General features: G+C 37.2%; 2 long non-coding RNA genes across 2 annotated transcripts; both read right to left on the bottom strand.

Moving 5' to 3' along the window:
• Nucleotides 1–578: 578 nt before the first annotated feature.
• On the bottom strand, nucleotides 579–1,478 carry LOC141656113 (uncharacterized). The gene is made up of 2 exons (XR_012548349.1): nucleotides 1,305–1,478; nucleotides 579–764 (listed from the first exon to the last, which is right to left on the bottom strand). It is a non-coding gene; the product is annotated as an uncharacterized LOC141656113 (long non-coding RNA).
• A 4,678-nt stretch (nucleotides 1,479–6,156) lies between these two features.
• On the bottom strand, nucleotides 6,157–7,065 carry LOC141656112 (uncharacterized). The gene is made up of 2 exons (XR_012548348.1): nucleotides 6,892–7,065; nucleotides 6,157–6,342 (listed from the first exon to the last, which is right to left on the bottom strand). It is a non-coding gene; the product is annotated as an uncharacterized LOC141656112 (long non-coding RNA).
• Between the last annotated feature and the right edge of the window lie 1,716 nt (nucleotides 7,066–8,781).

Here is an 8,781-nt window from a genome sequence, read left to right as displayed (position 1 = left end):
TTCAACACGCCTTTCTAGGCCGTCGTAATTACGATTTTCAAATTCGTTTTTTTAGAACCATTTCAAACCACCTTTTTACGCCGTTATAATCGCCGCGTCTAGACACAGATTTTAACCCGTTTCGCGCCGACAATGGCTCTTTTAAAACCTGGGAAAAGCACATACCCTTTTCTCGAGACAATTTCGAGATCCCGAGGACCATGCACTGTCCCTGAGACCTCTTCAAACATTTCAAACTCGATTTTCAAAACATACAATTTTGAATTTCAAAAACCGTCTTGGGAGACAATACATTGTTTTCTGAGCCGATTCAAACTCAAACCGTCTTTTGCAAATAAACTTAAGACAACCCTTTCAACTAACCGACTTGCGGAGATCTCTATCTTTGAAAGCTGTCCATAAAGCGACAAATGAATCTTTTTGAAAATTTCTATTTTCGAAAACTTCAGTCCACCATTCCAATTCCGCCTCATGTCTATCGATGTAACACCCCGGTTTATAAAAGAAGTCCTCGTCAAGACATTCCCTCATAAAACGGACTGTTACCATCTCGGTTTCCCGAGGTAGTGAATAACAAATTAAACTCCAAGGCAATTTATGTAATATTTTAACTTAATTATTACAAATACTCTTTTCAACTCAAATTACAAGAACTGACATAATTAAAAGTGAAAGTCTTCTAGATGATGATCTAGCTACTAAGTCGTCTGATCCAATGTCTCACGCCCATCCAGCTCCCGTTCTATCTCTTAAACCTGTCAAGTCTGCTCGCCAATATTTGGGTCGTCACAGGTGTTCACGAATACACAGGGTCAACCGCGAGGTTGAGTAGGGAAAACAATAAAACAATAAATATGATATGCATGATACTCCGCCACCTCCATCTCCATCACAACTCAATCACACACAAACCCGGAACGCCCACCATACCGATCCCCGGACTATCAATCGACCGTCGTCGATATACCACCAAACAAATGAGGTTATCCAGGCGTCTGCGAACCCGCCCGGCCTTATCACAACATCACATCGTATCACGATCTCATCACCACCACACCATCCTCCAACTCCAATGCATATGAATGCTCAAAAGAAATTGATGCAACACAATATATATATATATATAAATCAATGAACTGATGAATCATAAAATCATGCCAGTTACCCGATGTTGTGATATCATGCTCAATACGATCAAATCAGTCAATCACCTTTCCGAATATAAATGATAACGTAAGCAACAACCAGGAATCAAGTCAACACAATTCAACAATGACGATAATAGGACAAGTGTATTTCCCTACCTCAAGTGCCAGCAAATCCAATTAAGCAGTTAAGCAGTCCAGAAATAAAGCAATGAATTTGATTATCGATCCTTCACGAATCCGTCACCTAAAACAATTATAATATTTATAATTACTAATTGCTAAATATGGATATCTCCCGAAATAGCAGTTTTCCCCGAAATACAATCCCGACACCAACTTATGCCCAATTGATAGTTAAAATAACCCGATTAGTATTTGACCCAACTTCCCAAAATAGAAAGTTATTAAAGTAGAATTTCTTAAAATGGAAACTTTCCCGATATAGTAATTTTCCAGTTTAACCAACCCGACTCCAAACCCGTCTCTAAATTCTCTAAATTATTTAAATGACTCGGAGATTAAATTAAATGATTATTTAAGTAACTCAGGAATTGAATTAAATAATTATTTAAGTGACTCGGGAATTGAATTTAATAATTATTTAAGTGACTCGGGCATTGAATTAAATAATTATTGAAGTGACTCGGCATTGAATTAAATAATTATTGAAGTGACTCGGCATTGAATTAAATAATTATTGAAGTGACTCGGCATTGAATTAAATAATTATTATGTTAATTAAAAGATCTAAATGAATTAACGATTAAGAAACCCGAATCGAATTTAAACAAATTAAACACTCACTCACCCAAACTCGTCTTTAATTATTTAATTAACTCGGAAGTTAAATTAATTACAAAATACGATAACATAATTAATAAAGAAACGAATCGACGTCGACTAACACACACGACTCAACCCACGACTTCCACACCATTTCCCGAACTCCCACGCACCCCATTCCACCGTGACAACCACCAGGTCAGACACCGGTCGACTCGAGCACTCACCAAAGACCTTCACCGGAGTCGACTCCCGCCGGTGAGTCGGACCAGCGGCCAAAATGGCCTGGTTCCACCACCACGACTCACCAAACCCCTCTGTTCCTCGCCATACCACCACCGCAGAACAACACCCACTCCCTTGCCAACCACCACGATTCTGGTCGCCACCAGCCCACGAACCCCGACACCGTGGCACCACTGTTTCGACCTCCCCCGAGTCCACAGTGGTGCCACCCCAACTTAACCACTTAAACCACCTGAGAATCCCCTGCTTTAACCCGTTTTGCCACCCCCGTCGCCGCTGCGTTTTACCGCCACTACCACCACCAAAAACGGTCCTAACCACCACCACTACACTCGCCACTCACCATACTACCCATATAACCTGACAACAACCACTAACAAAGCCTCAACAAGGCACGAAAAACCCCCAAAAACCCGACTGAAATTCGAAAAACAGAGGAGGGAGGTTGTGCTTACCATATTCGTGCCACCTCTACAGCCACTACGGCCGCCCATTGACCACCACGACCACCCCCAGCCCTTCCTTGCTGAACCGTCAACAACCAAGATCACTCTCACTCTCTCTTATTGCGTGAAAGCCGAGATGCAATCTGAATAAAATAGGTAGGAGGGAGGCGTGAATGAGGGAGTGTGTAGTGAGGTTGATGATTAAAGTTGAATAAAGAAGGAAGGAGTATGGACGGTTGTATGGACAAGCACATGTATAAAGCAAGAAAAGGAAGAAGCCTAATCATAAAGCTTGTGTTTGTGTGCTGGAAAAATAGTAACGGAATAAAGAGGAATGATTATGGTATGTGATTGTAATAATATAATAACAATATTAGAATAATAATAATATATAATAATAATAATATTTATAATAAAGATATTTTATTAAAAGTCGAATTCCATATAAACCCGTCACAATTAACTTATATCGATACAACGTGGGTTAAATAAAATAACTTAACATAATTATCGACTCAACAATTTACCCGCCTTAATTAGTAATATAAAATGTATAATAATTAATATATAATAATATCCGTTTAATTTATTATATAAAAATACGGGGTATTACAGTCTTCCCCCCTTAAAATGAACTTCGTCCCGAAGTTCGCTCCCATACTCAACAACAGAAAGGTATTGTGTATTGTACTTACGGACGTTACGCAATTCTAACACGGTTAACACACTTTTGACTCATCGATTAAACGTAATAAATACGGAATGTTACATTCTGCCCTCCTAAAAATAAATTTCGTCCCGAAGTTTTAGCTCTTCTTTACTTAACTCGATTAACTACAACTAATAACTACCTGCGAACACAAATGTATAATACTATATAATCATCTGAAAACACCATCATCTTTCCATCTCAATTCCGATCTCAAACTCAACATAAACTCATTAACCATGGTCGCACTGGACCGCAACGTATCTCCCGTAACCATAACTCAGCTCATAGGCTAACTCATAACACATTACCAGTAGTTTAATCACACTCTCCTTTTACACATCAACCAACTAACAGAAGTAGGAACAAATCATATAGAACTCATTTGCATAGGTACTCCACAACTAAAGGTCAACTTGGTCAACTATAACCTACAAACAAGTGCAAATTAAGCATCAAGATTTTACAATCCTCCCCAACTAAAAACATGGTTACGTCCTCGTAACCTTCATTATTATAACCAAAGTTCTCAATTACTGCTAACAATTTAAAAATAAAAATAAAAATAAAAGATTCTCAACTCTCGCTTAAGTTAACTAATCCTTACCAAAGACAATCAGTTTCGCAGTACTTATCAGTCTAGAAATATTTTTAATCCTCATATCAAAGGGTTTGGGATTTATTCACGAATGACGAATGCACATTGATTGACAAATTTGACAATTTATTGGTCGAGTCAAACAAGCGAGTAAACAGCGATATTGGAAAGTTAATCATGCAAGACTATCATATAAACCAATGCATATCATGTGAATCATCCAAAGGGTTATCCTATTATAATTGCCAGTATAATTATCATAACCAATCTTTATTAAAATATAATTGATAGTAACGACTCGAAAATATAGATATGTCAAATGTCGTGCTACAATTGCAAGAATCACTTTAGTATTTTATGACAATATAATAATGAACATATTCAATAAGGAATAACGACAATCATTTTATTATCATGTTATAGGTTTTAGGTTCAACTGAAATAAGTTAATGCAATGAAAGTAATAAGTATAACTTTAGGCACACAGACTCACATAAAAGACATTAGAATTCAAATGACATTCTACGTGTGTGAACATTTAGACACAATCATTACTATAATTATTCATGCGATTATTTTAGAACAATCAAATTAACTTTTATCGTCATCAATTTACACGATTATGAAAATATGGTTTTATATTTATATATATATCCGACCACTATGCAAATATGATATAAAATATTACAACATGCCAAATGTATATAAAATATGCAAACAACTGGACTCGTATAAACATTTCACTCTTGATTAAAAATAAATTAAAGGTATTAAATTTTACTCATACTATCATGCCAACCATGTTATCAACTAAGTTTTAAATTTTTGTCACTTGTTAAGATGCATAATTACTGAACATGCGTGCTACTGTCGTCATATAAAACATTATAAATTCGCATTATTAAAGTTCATGAATTAATCAAACAATTGTATAAAAATTCAACATTGAACACACATTTTAAATGTTTTGATTTACGTTGTAACTTTCAAAGATCACGAATAAATAACCGTTCGATTAAAACTTGATTCATATTACTTTTATAAAACATGGAGATTAAAAGCACAGGGAAAAAGAATTAGGTTTAAGGCACACGAATTCCACGTTTAAATAATTTTACAACTCAGTTGGTCCAAACAAACATGTGACAGCAATTGGTTCAAAAACTTGGGTCAGTTTGCAAAATTTATTATTTAATATTGAAACATCAAGATTTTTCGTGGCTTATTAATTTGAAAACACATGCGACTCTTTTGATCGGTGGAGTTGAAATTATGCAAAAATTATTAATACAATTTAAATGAGATTTTTTTTTTTTTTTTTTTTTTTAAAATCGTTGGTCAAACATCACTGCACAGGAACTTCCTAACCACAGCTTACTAAAGTATTTATTACTCCTAATCCGTATATCATATAAGTATGAAACCGACGCTAATTGAACACTAATTCACGAGGCTATCTCTCATAAAATTTTCATCCGCAGGCAATAAACAGAGAAGAAATGGCAGCAAGGTCAATTTTAGAGTAAAATCAATCAAAACTAGTTTTATCACTAAGTCATTCATTTTCTATGTCCCAATTCTTACAACTATACTATCGATACTAATCCATCCTAACTTAAATATCACACTGTACAATTCGTAACATCTACCCCATAGAATCCCTTCGCATCTCGATCTACTCATTACATCTAAATCACGATTGTGATGACTAAAGATATGAAATTCTATCGTGTTTCTTATTACTATCACCAGACTATACTAACATGGCTTCGGGATCACATAACCGCATATTACTTAGTCCTAGTAGTACTATCAACACATCATTCATACAATTTACTTACCGTAGCGTTGTCCTGCAATAATCAATGTATCAATCAATTAACACTTAGGCAATGGCAGATGAATTTCCTGTTCAACCTCAAGCACTATTCTACCCTTTCTCTCGTATACACTCATGGTTTCCGGTTCAACTGAGAGGACCACTGGCTCGGTGTGAGGGGGCCCCTAACTCATACCTTACCGTAGTGTGCTCCTAACAGTTCTATCCCGGGGTTCATTTTATTTAGACTCTTCCTATGTTCATTGGGCTCATTGGTTTAGGCCTGAGGATCGTTCGCTCTGATACCACTTTGTAACACCCCGGTTTATAAAAGAAGTCCTCGTCAAGACATTCCCTAATAAAACGGACTGTTACCATCTCGGTTTCCCGAGGTAGTGAATAACAAATTAAACTCCAAGGCAATTTATGTAATATTTTAACTTAATTATTACAAATACTCTTTTCAACTCAAATTACAAGAACTGACATAATTAAAAGTGAAAGTCTTCTAGATGATGATCTAGCTACTAAGTCGTCTGATCCAATGTCTCACGCCCATCCAGCTCCCGTTCTATCTCTTAAACCTGTCAAGTCTGCTCGCCAATATTTGGGTCGTCACAGGTGTTCACGAATACACAGGGTCAACCGCGAGGTTGAGTAGGGAAAACAATAAAACAATAAATATGATATGCATGATACTCCGCCACCTCCATCTCCATCACAACTCAATCACACACAAACCCGGAACGCCCAGCCATACCGATCCCCGGCAGACTATCAATCGACCGTCGTCGATATACCACTCAACAAACAGGTTATCCAGGGCAGGTCCTGCAGAACCCGCCTGGGCCTTATCACAACATCACATCGTATCACGATCTCATCACCACCACACCATCCTCCAACTCCAATGCATATGAATGCTCAAAAGAAATTGATGCAACACAATATATATATATATATAAATCAATGAACTGATGAATCATAAAATCATGCCAGTTACCCGATGTTGTGATATCATGCTCAATACGATCAAATCAGTCAATCACCTTTCCGAATATAAATGATAACGTAAGCAACAACCAGGAATCAAGTCAACACAATTCAACAATGACGATAATAGGACAAGTGTATTTCCCTACCTCAAGTGCCAGCAAATCCAATTAAGCAGTTAAGCAGTCCAGAAATAAAGCAATGAATTTGATTATCGATCCTTCACGAATCCGTCACCTAAAACAATTATAATATTTATAATTACTAATTGCTAAATATGGATATCTCCCGAAATAGCAGTTTTCCCCGAAATACAATCCCGACACCAACTTATGCCCAATTGATAGTTAAAATAACCCGATTAGTATTTGACCCAACTTCCCAAAATAGAAAGTTATTAAAGTAGAATTTCTTAAAATGGAAACTTTCCCGATATAGTAATTTTCCAGTTTAACCAACCCGACTCCAAACCCGTCTCTAAATTCTCTAAATTATTTAAATGACTCGGAGATTAAATTAAATGATTATTTAAGTAACTCAGGAATTGAATTAAATAATTATTTAAGTGACTCGGGAATTGAATTTAATAATTATTTAAGTGACTCGGGCATTGAATTAAATAATTATTGAAGTGACTCGGCATTGAATTAAATAATTATTGAAGTGACTCGGCATTGAATTAAATAATTATTGAAGTGACTCGGCATTGAATTAAATAATTATTATGTTAATTAAAAGATCTAAATGAATTAACGATTAAGAAACCCGAATCGAATTTAAACAGCTTAAACACTCGACCCAAACTCGTCTTTAATTATTTAATTAACTCGGAAGTTAAATTAATTACAAAATACGATAACATAATTAATAAAGAAACGAATCGACGTCGACTAACACACACGACTCAACCCACGACTTCCACACCATTTCCCGAACTCCCACGCACCCCATTCCACCGTGACAACCACCAGGTCAGACACCGGGTCTGACCTGAGCACTCACCAGCACCTTCACCGGAGTCGACTCCCGCCGGTGAGTCAGACCAGCGCCGTCAAATGGCCTGGTTCCACCACCACGACTCACCAAACCCCTCTGTTCCTCGCCATACCACCACCGCAGACAACACCCACTCCCTTGCCAACCACCACGATTCTGGTCGCCACCAGCCCACGAACCCCGACACCGTGGCACCACTGTTTCGACCTCCCCCGAGTCCACAGTGGTGCCACCCCAACTTAACCACTTAAACCACCTGAGAATCCCCTGCTTTAACCCGTTTTGCCACCCCCCGTCGCTGCTGCGTTTTACCGCCACTACCACCACCAAAAACGGTCCTAACCACCACCACTACACTCGCCACTCACCATACTACCCATATAACCTGACAACAACCACTAACAAAGCCTCAACAAGGCACGAAAAACCCCCAAAAACCCGACTGAAATTCGAAAAACAGAGGAGGGAGGTTGTGCTTACCATATTCGTGCCACCTCTACAGCCACTACGGCCGCCCATTGACCACCACGACCACCCCCAGCCCTTCCTTGCTGAACCGTCAACAACCAAGATCACTCTCACTCTCTCTTATTGCGTGAAAGCCGAGATGCAATCTGAATAAAATAGGTAGGAGGGAGGCGTGAATGAGGGAGTGTGTAGTGAGGTTGATGATTAAAGTTGAATAAAGAAGGAAGGAGTATGGACGGTTGTATGGACAAGCACATGTATAAAGCAAGAAAAGGAAGAAGCCTAATCATAAAGCTTGTGTTTGTGTGCTGGAAAAATAGTAACGGAATAAAGAGGAATGATTATGGTATGTGATTGTAATAATATAATAACAATATTAGAATAATAATAATATATAATAATAATAATATTTATAATAAAGATATTTTATTAAAAGTCGAATTCCATATAAACCCGTCACAATTAACTTATATCGATACAACGTGGGTTAAATAAAATAACTTAACATAATTATCGACTCAACAATTTACCCGCCTTAATTAGTAATATAAAATGTATAATAATTAATATATAAT

This window comes from Silene latifolia, chromosome 5 (assembly GCF_048544455.1).
Source record: "Silene latifolia isolate original U9 population chromosome 5, ASM4854445v1, whole genome shotgun sequence".
NCBI classification, from domain to species: Eukaryota; Viridiplantae; Streptophyta; class Magnoliopsida; order Caryophyllales; family Caryophyllaceae; genus Silene; species Silene latifolia.
Note: the sequence above shows the minus strand (reverse complement) of the source record. Positions and strands in the feature narration are given on the sequence as shown.